The 10,814-nt window shown below is 39.6% G+C and overlaps 1 pseudogene; it reads left to right on the top strand.

The window, feature by feature from the left end:
* The first annotated feature begins 7,391 nt into the window (after positions 1–7,391).
* The window catches only part of LOC133081923 (heat shock-related 70 kDa protein 2-like), a 60,934-nt pseudogene continuing 57,511 nt past the window's right edge, over positions 7,392–10,814 (top strand).

Here is a 10,814-nt window from a genome sequence, read left to right as displayed (position 1 = left end):
GCCTACCCACCTTATTTTGCTTCTTCAGTAGGTTCTTAAATATTGTTTGTCTTTTGTTTTTTCATACAAATTTTAGAATCAGATTGCCAATTTTCTTGAAAAGCCTTGTTGGGATTTTAATTGGTATTTAATAAAATCTATAGGTCAATTTGGGGAGAAAACCTTTATGATATTGAATCTTTTCCATGAACATGGTACACATCTGTAATTATTTAGTTCTTCTTATTAATGTATTTCAGTGCCATTTTACAATTCTCTCTATACAAGTCTTGGTTATCTTTTGATAGATTTATTCTGAGGAAGTTCTATTTTGTTGATATTATGGAACACATCCTTTAAAAATATATTTTCTAATTCTGCTTCAAGTATATAGCAGTGTAATTGAATATAACATAGTAACTATGAGCTTTGTTACTGGAATTAGCTTACCTAGGTTTGAATCCTGGCTCTACCACTATTATCGTGTAAATTTGTTTGAATTACTACAATTCTCTGTGTTCAGTTTCATAAAGTTTAAAATAGGAATATCTTGTTGGGTTGTTGTGATTATTAAAGTTAGTTAATATAAATAGAGTACTTATGATATCACCTGACTCAGAATAAACACTATGTAAATGCATATACTTCTTGTTAATATTATGTATTGATTTTACAGTGTCACCATACTAAATTCTCATTATTTCTCATAATTTGAGGTAATTTTTGCTTTTCTCTGTAGATGGTAAACCATATCATTTGCAAATAATGACCGTTTTATTTCTTTCTCTTTAATTCTTATACCTGTGATTATTGTCTTCCCATGTCTAACTGTACAGGCTGGATCCTGCAGTACAAGTTAGAATAAAAGTGCTGATAGTGAACCTCTTTGTCTCTTTCTAGATTTTAAGGAAAATGTTTCAGATGTTACATCATTAATAATAATGTTTAGTATAGATTTTTAATAGATAACCTTTTTTCAGATTAGGTCTGTTCTTTTCTATCTGTCTGGATGCTTTGGAAGACCCAGCCCTTCTCTTCATGGAAAATTGGAATAGAATAGGCCAGTTCAACCTCAAGAATTTGTTATTTAGGGAATTCCCTGGAGGTCCAGTGGTTAAGACTCGGTGCTTTCATTGCCGAGAGCCCAGGTTCAACCCCTGGTCAGGGAACTAAGATCCTGCAAGCTGCGCAGCACGGCCAGAAAAAAAAAAGAATCTGTTATTCAGTGTTTTCATGAAGTGTGGTGTGAATTGTTTATGTAATTTCTGAATTATTAATCTAGCCGTTATAATAGCTAGTTAAACCCTAGAGCTTCAAAATAACAAAACCAAAGTAACGCAATTTTTAGACCTGGACAAGGAGGTTCAGTTAGTGGAGAGAGCGGAAGGTTCTCATTACATCGCAGCTTTTAGCAAGGCTCCTGTGCAGTGTTTAACTGTGAGAATGCACTTGGAGGTACTCAGTGAGGCTGTGTTATGAATTCATAATGTTCTCTGGTGACCAGGCATTTCGCTACATTTCTGCGTAAACTAAAAACTCATAATAGTGGCTCTGCCTGGAACTAAATGCCATGCACAGTAAAAATAAGATTGGGGAGCATCATTTTAAAGACAAGTTTATACAAAGGAAATTGCTATCATGCTTTCTTGAAATTTTAATTATCCAATTAGATTCTGTATTTTAACAACTGTTTACCTTTAAGAAAATAATGCAATTGTGTTCAGAGCAGTTATTTTACCAGACAATAAAACTATAGGAGACTAAAAAATTCTCTCTTGTAATTCACAGAAAACAAGGATGAGAACATATACTAAAGGGAAAATGAAAAAAGATAGAAGTTAATGTGTTAGAGGCTGCCAAGGGAGTCAAAACAGCATTAAATATCAGCGGAGAACAGACTTGACTTGTTTTCTTTCTAAATTACTTTTCAATTCCCATCCCAAATGTTGCACGTCAATATTTTAGTGGGTTCCATTTTAAAATTCATCAAAGTACATACGTATGGCACAGACCCAGTTCATCTGGAATCCACAAAGTTCAAAGGCTTCATATTATCTTCAGAATGCTCTGATGAATAGAGCAAAAAAATTGTCTTTTGAAAATGTGTCCCTTTACATCAAGCACCCTGGGCTCAGCAGTATTAGGGGAGTTGTTTTGAGTTGTTTGCATATAAATTTGCAAAACTTCTTTTCATATGAATTACAATGGAAGGCTAGGATTTTCAGTAGACCCTCATTTGGTGAATAAGCATTTACTGAGTACCCATGTGTCAGGCTCAGTGGTGAATCAGTCAAAGTTGATGTCTGGTAGAACTCACAATAGATTAGGAATGACAACTAAACAAACAGTTACAATGTAGTATAAATGTTCATAAAGGTAAGCACTGAGAGTTGTGAAAATATTGTGGGAGACACAACTACCTCTGCCTGGAGTGTTTGGAATGGGGGCAGGGAAGCCTTCAGAGAAGCACTGGCTTGTGAATAAGAGACTGAAAGAAGCACCTCTGATTGCCAGAGGAGCAGGGCCAGCTTTATGGGTATGTCACCTGTGTAGTCACACATGGCCCCATGCATAGAGGGATCCCATGCTTGGCTTAAGTTCTGCTGTTGCCATCTTGAATTTCTTATTTTCACATTTTCGTTTTACATGGGGTGTTGAAAATTATGTAGTCAGTCCTGCAGAGGAAATAGGGGACTACAAAAAAATCTACATATTCTGCATCCTGAAGGGGCTACCAGACTGGGATGGAAGTAAGTGGCTCAGATTAAGAAAGAAAGAAAATAATATAATACAACAGATTGAATGCTGTAAATATATGGATGAAATATCAAGGCAAGTCAGAGAAAAGATCAGTTCATTTTTCCTGAGGTGGGGTGGGATGGAGAAGAGAGTACTGAGGTACCTCACCGAAGAAGAAACAATTGAGTTAGGCCTTAAAAAATGCTTTGCCTATTTCACCAAAGGTGAAAAAAGGCATTTTAGTCTGAGAAAATAACATATGCAAAGAAAGTATTCATTCACTGAACAAATATTTATTGATTGCCTGCTGCCTGCTGTGTTCCACGCACTATTCCAGGTACTTGGGGATAGAGCAGTGAACAAAATAAAGTTTCTTCCTTGATAGAGCTTGCATTTTAGTATGGGAACTGGACAGTAAAAAAAAGTGAATAAACTTACAACATCAGATGATAGTAAGTACTATGAAGAAAAATAAAGCAAGGTTAGAGGGTAGAGAATGGGGGAGGAGGCTTTTAAAATGCGATTTCTGAGGTGGTGACATTTGAGCAGAAACATGAATGAAGTAAGAGAGCAAACAATGTAGAGTGAACAGCCAGCAAGTTCAAGGTCCTGAGGCAGGAATAGCATTAAGATCTAAGACAATATGGATGTCAGTGTGAGTGGAGCTCAGTTAGGAAGGGAGAGGGTGGCAGGCAGTGACATTAGAGATTAGACAGGGATCAGGCCATGACGGGCCTTACAGGCCATGGTAAGGACTTGGGCTTCATTCAAAGTGAGATGGTTGCTATTAGAGAGTTAAGAGCAAGGGAAGACCATTTCTAGGTTGTATTGTGAAAGGTGACCTTGGCCCCGCTGTGGATAACAGGCTGTAGAAGGGCAAGAGGAGTGGAAGTAGACAAGAGATGGTGGTAGTGACGTTGTCTAGAGAGGTCACGGTGGAGGCATTGAGATGTGGTTAGATTTGGGTATATGCTGAAGGCAGAGGCAACATTATTTGTTGCTGGATTAGATATGGGGTGTGCAAAAGGATGCTTCTAAGGTTTATGGATGGCCCGAGAAAATGGAAGAATGGAGTTGCCATTTACTCTGGGAAAGTCTTGTACACATTATGCCCCAAGGGGGGGCTGGCTTAGGTCATGAGAAATAGAGTTTAAAATGTGTGTAAGTAAAGGATGGGAAATGTGGCTGAAAAAAATAGGTGGAAACTATCTCAAGTTGGGTCTTATAGATTAGGAGAAGGAGTATGGACATTATCCTAAGGATTTTAAGTCTCAAAATAGCATAATAAATCCTTGATTTCAGAAGGATTATTTTGACTGTCATGTAGAAACTCTTTTGGAGAGGTGGTAGAGGGGTCAATTAGGAGGACATAATAGTCCGTAGGAGAGATGGTGGAAGTGCTGGCAGTTGATTTAGAGAAAAAGGGATGAATTTGAGAGAAAGTCATGGATTCTTTCATACGTTAAATATTTTTGAGCACCTGTTTTCTAGGCATCATTCTTGGGGCTTGATGATATGCCAGTGAATAAAACATAATAATTTTGCCCTCATGAAACTTACATTGTAATGAGAGGAGAAAGACAATAAAATAAACAAGTAACGTATGAGGCAGTTAAGACAGTGATAAGTTCTATGGAGAAAAACTGTAGCTGAGAAGGAGGATAGTGTAGGAGAGGGGTTGCAGTTCTAAATATGGAAATCACAGCAGGCTTCACTGAGAAAGTGACATTTGAATAAAGATCAAAGGCTTTGATTTTGAATTTCTATAAATCCATTCATTCCACAGATATTTGTTAAATGTATTCTGTGTCCCCAGACACTTTGTTAGGTACTGTCGTTCAGTAGAGCTTTATTTTTATTTTTCCATAACATCTGGAAGCATAAACAATGCAAATTATATTTTCAAAAGACCTTGGTAATGTTTGCATTGCAACTGTCATGGCCCTTTGGGATGTTCGAAAGCTCTCACATATCCTTATGGAATGATCCCACAGAACAAATGCCACTACTGGAAGAGCAGTTACAGGAACTCAGGGGAGGAATTGAAACATTTGGCCGCTGCAGTGAAAGACTGTTGCAAACTAAATAGGGGTATAAACTGAAGTTTAATCTGATAATACTGTTCTTTGAAAATGCCCGTATAATTGAAATAATGTAGGAAATGACTTTGTAAATTAAAAAGCCACATCTCATCAAAGAGACCTTCCCTAACAACAATATCTTAAAAAGCAGCATCCCACAAACACCACTCTCTCCCTTGCTTTCGTGCTTCATTTTTCTCCATATCACTTATCACCAGCTGACATATTATCTATTTCACTAAGGTATTTGGGTTTTTTTGTTTCTCTCTTCAACCAGAATGCAAGCTCCATGAGGTCAGGGATTTTCTGTTGTTCACTGCTGAATTCTGAACATTTAGTACAATGCCTGGCAGATACTGTAAACTTTTATTCTTAAAAAAAATTAAATTGTTAAACACATAGATTTTAAGCAAGAAGAAGAAGAGGAGGAGAGGAGAACATCTAAGAGGAAGAAGACTAGGAGGATGATGTTATGAGCTCCTGACCCAGTAGAAGTTGGCACTGATAATACACTTTGTGAGGCACATCTGTACAGTCGGGGCCGATCCTCTTTGGTCTGTTGTCATGTGTTTTTGGAATAGCTGTCCAGGTAGGGTGGCAAATCATTCCAGTTTCCCTGGACTGAGTCCCAGGGCACGGGACTTTCAGTGCTAAAACTGAGAAAGTTTTGGGCAGCTCAGGAGGGTTGGTCACCCTCTGGTCATGGGTATGGGTGCCATTTGAGAATGAAAATGTTACCAAATTAGCACAATGTGGCCTTCATATTCCAGCTCTTCTACTCATTCATCTTATGAATTTGGCTATTCCTTTCGTACCATGAGGCCTCTATTTTAAACATCTAGGGAATAAAGATTGGGGCTAGCTGGTTTCTAATGGTTCTTCCAGCTCTAACAGTCTAGTTCTTATTGCCATACATAGGAATTGAAGCCATTATGCTGATCTACCACAGTGACCTCAACAACAACTGAGCTAGCTAGCCAACTGAATCCAAACACTTAATTTAATAATTGAAATAACATCTCTTGCCACTGAGAAATGGCACCTACGTGTGTTTTTAAATTTTATTCCAGAACACATAGTACCCAATATTCATGTTATTTTCCAAATTCAAGTGATTTATGTTGGAGCTGACTCCAGTAGGATTTCCCCAGTGCTTTTCATGTGGTCCTTGTTGCCCTTAGGCTGATTAGGGAAGTGGAGAGTAGGCTGTTATTTTAGTGACTCTGAGGAAAGACTTCTTTTTGCCCCAAATCTTCACATATTTGTCCTTGGTGCCTTAAAGTCTGTTAATAATGGTATAAAGTGTATAAAGGAAATCCATCTCTATGTATCATAACACATTCACATTCCCTCATTCAAAATAGAGTATAAGTGCCTGATATTACAATTTTTTCTCAGCATAGATCAGGGGAGAACAAGAAGACAGAGGACTAAAAGGCCAGGAATGGGAAAGGTGCAAAGAGCTTACCTTTGAATCGAAAAGGCTGTGGTATCAAACCACCATTTTGCCCAAGATATCCTTAGGGACCATGTGTCCCCAGATCCTTGTGATCCTCTCAGAGCTGGGTGCCTAGGTTAGTCAAGTAGTATTTTTACAGTGACAACCTTCTATCTCATGCTCCTTATTTTTTTTTTGCTTTTTTCCACCTCAGACTGATTTACTACCTCAGCACTGACGACACAGACATTTATCTGACCTACAGTCCTCATGAGTTCTCTTAACTCTAATCAATTCCCAGATCATTCACATCAAATTTGGGCTCGTACATAACTGCAGGTAATATTAGATGTCAGAATGGAGATAAAATATTTACTGTGGATAGTAAATTTCCATGGAAAGAGTGAATTTTTGTCTGTCTTGCTCTCTTGCCTGCTTTTAGTCCAACTTCTACATGTACTTTGCCATACTCAATTGTACCTTTCTTTACCTTTCCTTCTTGCCTTGCAGTCTGTCTGGGTTTTGCTTCGATACCTCTTATTAAATCCATTTCCTCCCTTCAGTATCAAATTGCTTTGGTTATAGCCTTTTCTTAAATAACCCTAGTCTCATATTTTCAACCACAATTTGGAGATACCATGTTTTGGATACCATCCTTCAATTTGCCCTTATTTTTCCAAATGTAGTAGTTTTATGTTGGCAGACTATATAACTAAAGGTAGCTGTAGTCACATACTCATAAGATTTCTCAGTTTTGAAAGTGCCTCAGAGGCCATTTATTCCCAATTCCATATATGGTGCTTGAATACCTTTTGGTCTGTGCTTGAATATCTCGACTCATAGGAGCTCAACACTTTGGGAAGCAGCTTAGTGTAACACAGGACAGCTCCATCTGTTAGAAATATCTGCCTTACTTCTGAACGACGTCTGTCTCCTAAGATGGACAGCTCGTGGATGCTAGCTCTACCCAGAACAAATCTCTCCTGTCCACGTAATAGCCCTTTGGAGGGTTGAAGAGAACAGTGTCATTGTGTCCTACCTAAATCTTACCTTCTCCAAATTACATGGTCCTATTCCTTCCCAAGTTCCTCATATGACACAGTCACAAGTCCCTTCACCATCACTGATTCTCTTCTCTGGTCATGTTGCTGGTTATGGCACGCATTGCACAGATGCCTACTAGAGCTAATGGAGAATACTTGTACTATTACCTCTTCATTGCACAAATTTTGCTTCCACCACCTAAACTTGCAGTAACCTTGTTTGAAATTGATATTACACTAGTGATTCTCAAAGGGTCATCCCTGGACCAGCAGCATCGATACCAGCTTCGCCCGGGAACTTGTTAGAATACGAATTCTCAGACTGGACCCCAGACGTATTGAATCAGAGACTGTGAGGGGGAAGCCCAGCAAACTGTTTTCACAAGCCCTCCTGGTGATTCTGATGCATGCTCAAGTTCGGAAGCTGCTGTACTCTTGACTGAGAGTCAACCCCCTAAATATCTCTTCCATGTGCTGCTTCTATGTCAGACCGCTGACATATTTGGCTTATGTTTGCCCAATTCTACTGCATTTCATTAGATTCATTCCACTGCCTCATTTTGTCAAATGCTTGTTGGATTCTGATTCTAGGAGTGACATCACCGAATGGCGACATAGGTTCTTTCTGACCCTGCTCCCCTCACAAGAAGAACAACTAATCATGGACAAGACACCACTGAGAGAATTCTAGAATACAGGGGTGAGGCTGAAGCAACCCCCTGTACCACACAGACCAGACAGATGGCATTAGGAGGGTAAGAGGGGCGGCTACATGTGCGCTGCGTAGCCCTCCCCGGGCTGGCAGAGCACCGCACCCAGAGGATTCGGAGTCTGTTCTACAACATACTTGCTAACACTCACAAATTTGGCTTTCTGTCAACTGCAATTTTGGTAAACTTGGATCAAATATTTATTTTTGAAAAGGTTTCATTTTTCTGTAGACAAAGCTATGTTCATAATTTTCTTCAGAGGAGAAAATGTGTTTCTAAGTCACAGAAAGTGACAGCTTCTGAGGGGGACTGTGTTGTAAGTAGGCTCTTGTGTTCTGATTCACTTACTTGTGTGGAGAAACTCGAGCTTGAGGCAAGTACCGGAGAAACACGTTACTGGCTCAGAAAGAGGCAGCCCGCGGTCCAGAATGGGCCTTTAGTCCACGACGTGAACAGGGAGCGGTTCATCCAGGCTTCCTGCAGCTTCACCTCAGACTAGCTCTATGGTTCTCAATCAACCCTGACTTCACTGTGGAATCACTTAGGGAGGTTTAGAAAATAGCGCCCCTAAGGATTGGATTCACTTGGTCTGGAGTCAAGCCTGGATATGGATTTTTAAAAATTAGTTTCTGACAGGAGTCGAATGTGTAGCTGGGGTTGACTGAGAAACACCGAGATAGAGATTTCTAGGGACTTCAGCATTTAGCTGAGTGAGATGGGAACCACGACAGAGTTTGGAGCAATGGAGTGGCGTGATCTGACTCACGGGATGATAGAGTAACTGGTTTCCCTGCTGAGAAGAGGATAAGATGTGTGATGCAAAAGAGATGTAGACAAAGTGCTCTGAGCATTCACAGAAATGAGAGCTCGCCGCTCAGGGCTGGTTAGGGTGTCTTCATAGAGGAGTAGGCTGTGAAGTAGATTTTGAAGCCTGGCAAAGTAGACACGTGAGAGAAATTCCAAGCATATGAAACAGCATGAACAATGTGGGAATATTTGCAGAATGGCAAGGACTCATGGCTAGTAACACTGTAAGTCCGATACAAGAAGACAGGTGCGTTGGGACTATATCTTTGTAGGTCTTAAGTGCCAGGCTCAGTGTTTTAAAGTTTTTACTACAAGCTAAAAAAAAAAAGCGGTTTGAGCAGGAAGACACTATGGAAGCTGACTATTTCCTGCCAACTATCTCCCCCACATCCAATTGCTTATTAAAAATCACAATTGCGGACTTCCCTGGTGGCGCAGTGGTTAAGAATCCGCCTGCCAATGCAGGGGACACGGGTTCGAGCCCTGGTCCGGGAAGATCCCACATGCCGTGGAGCAACTAAGCCCGTGCGCCACAACTACTGAAGCCCGTGCGCCTAGAGCCCGTGCTCCGCAACAAGAGAAGCCCCGGCAATGAGAAGCCCTCGCACCGCAAGGAAGAGTAGCCCCCGCTCGCCACGACTAGAGAAAGCCCGCATACAGCAACAAAGACCCAACACAGCCAAAAATAAAAATACATAAATAAATAAATTTATTTTTAAAAATCTAAAAAAAAATCACGATTGTGTCTCTGACATTTCTCCCAAATTCATCCTCTCTTGTTCATGACTACTATCACACCCTCTTGGCTGAAGTCCCTGTTCTCTAAATGGACAGTGGCAACCGTCTCCTCACTGGCATGCCTACATATGCTATGGCTTCTAGCTAATCTATGCTGCCTACAGTATATTTTTAAAGCGTAAGTTTGAGCATGTTATTTGATTTCTTAAAATTTGTCACTGGCTTCCTACTCTCCTGACTGTTGCCCTTCTTAAATGGTGTAACTGAGACATTTCTCCCAATGAAAGAGTATGGACACATACTCCCATGAGTTCAGTGGTTGGAAAGGCCTGCTTATCTAAGTGTGAATTATCTTTGAAGTTTCAAGATTTATCTTTGTGATGCATGTAGATTCTGCACTCTACTTTATATGTCAATTGAATATAAGCATTTTCCTTATACTCTTCGTATAAAATTGATATTTCTGCAAGATACATCAAATTTGCACATGAGCTTCAAATATACCACTGCACTGTCTTCCTTTTGTATCTCATTGCATTCAAGACTCTTTCATTGGTTCTAAGATTCTTCACCAGCTTTTCTCCTGTCCCCCCAACACACACACACACACACACACACACGCACACAAACCCTAACCTTCCTTTTCTCTTTACCTTACCAGCCACGCGGAAATTCTTAGTTGCGTTTTATCACAAGAACTCCCCCATGTTGCTATACTTTTCAAAACCATTATTTTCAATGGCTCTATAATATTTCATTGACCATCCTCTACTGTTGAACATTTAGGTCTTTACAATTTAGAGAGGTTTTAAATTATCTTCACGTGTGTGTGTGTGTGTGTATATATATATATATATATATATATATATTTAATTTCTTTAGGATAAATTTCCAGAAATGCAATTACTAGGTCAAAAGCAATAAAGAACTTTGTGATTATTCATACTTATTTCCAAATTGCTTTCCAAAAGTAATGTAAAAGAGTACTGGCTTCTCTGCCCCTTACCCTTCTCAAAGTTCTTACTAGTACTGTGGATTAGCATATAAATTGACAGACCGTAAGGACTTCCCTGGTGGTCCAGTGGTTAGGACTCCACGCTTTCACTGCCAAGGGCCTGGGTTCAATCCCTGGGCGGGGAACTAAGATCCTGCAAGCCATACGGCCAGCCAAAAAATAATAACAATAACAGGTCATAGCTTGTATCTCATCTTTGTTTTAGTGTTTTTCTGATTCTTTGGGTCATAATATATGTTTGTTTGGTATTTGTTTTTTGCTTTT

This window comes from Eubalaena glacialis, chromosome X (genome assembly GCF_028564815.1).
Source record: "Eubalaena glacialis isolate mEubGla1 chromosome X, mEubGla1.1.hap2.+ XY, whole genome shotgun sequence".
Classification (NCBI taxonomy): Eukaryota; Metazoa; Chordata; class Mammalia; order Artiodactyla; family Balaenidae; genus Eubalaena; species Eubalaena glacialis.
The sequence above is the reverse complement of the archived record's forward strand: the minus strand, read 5'-3'. Positions and strand labels throughout refer to the sequence as shown.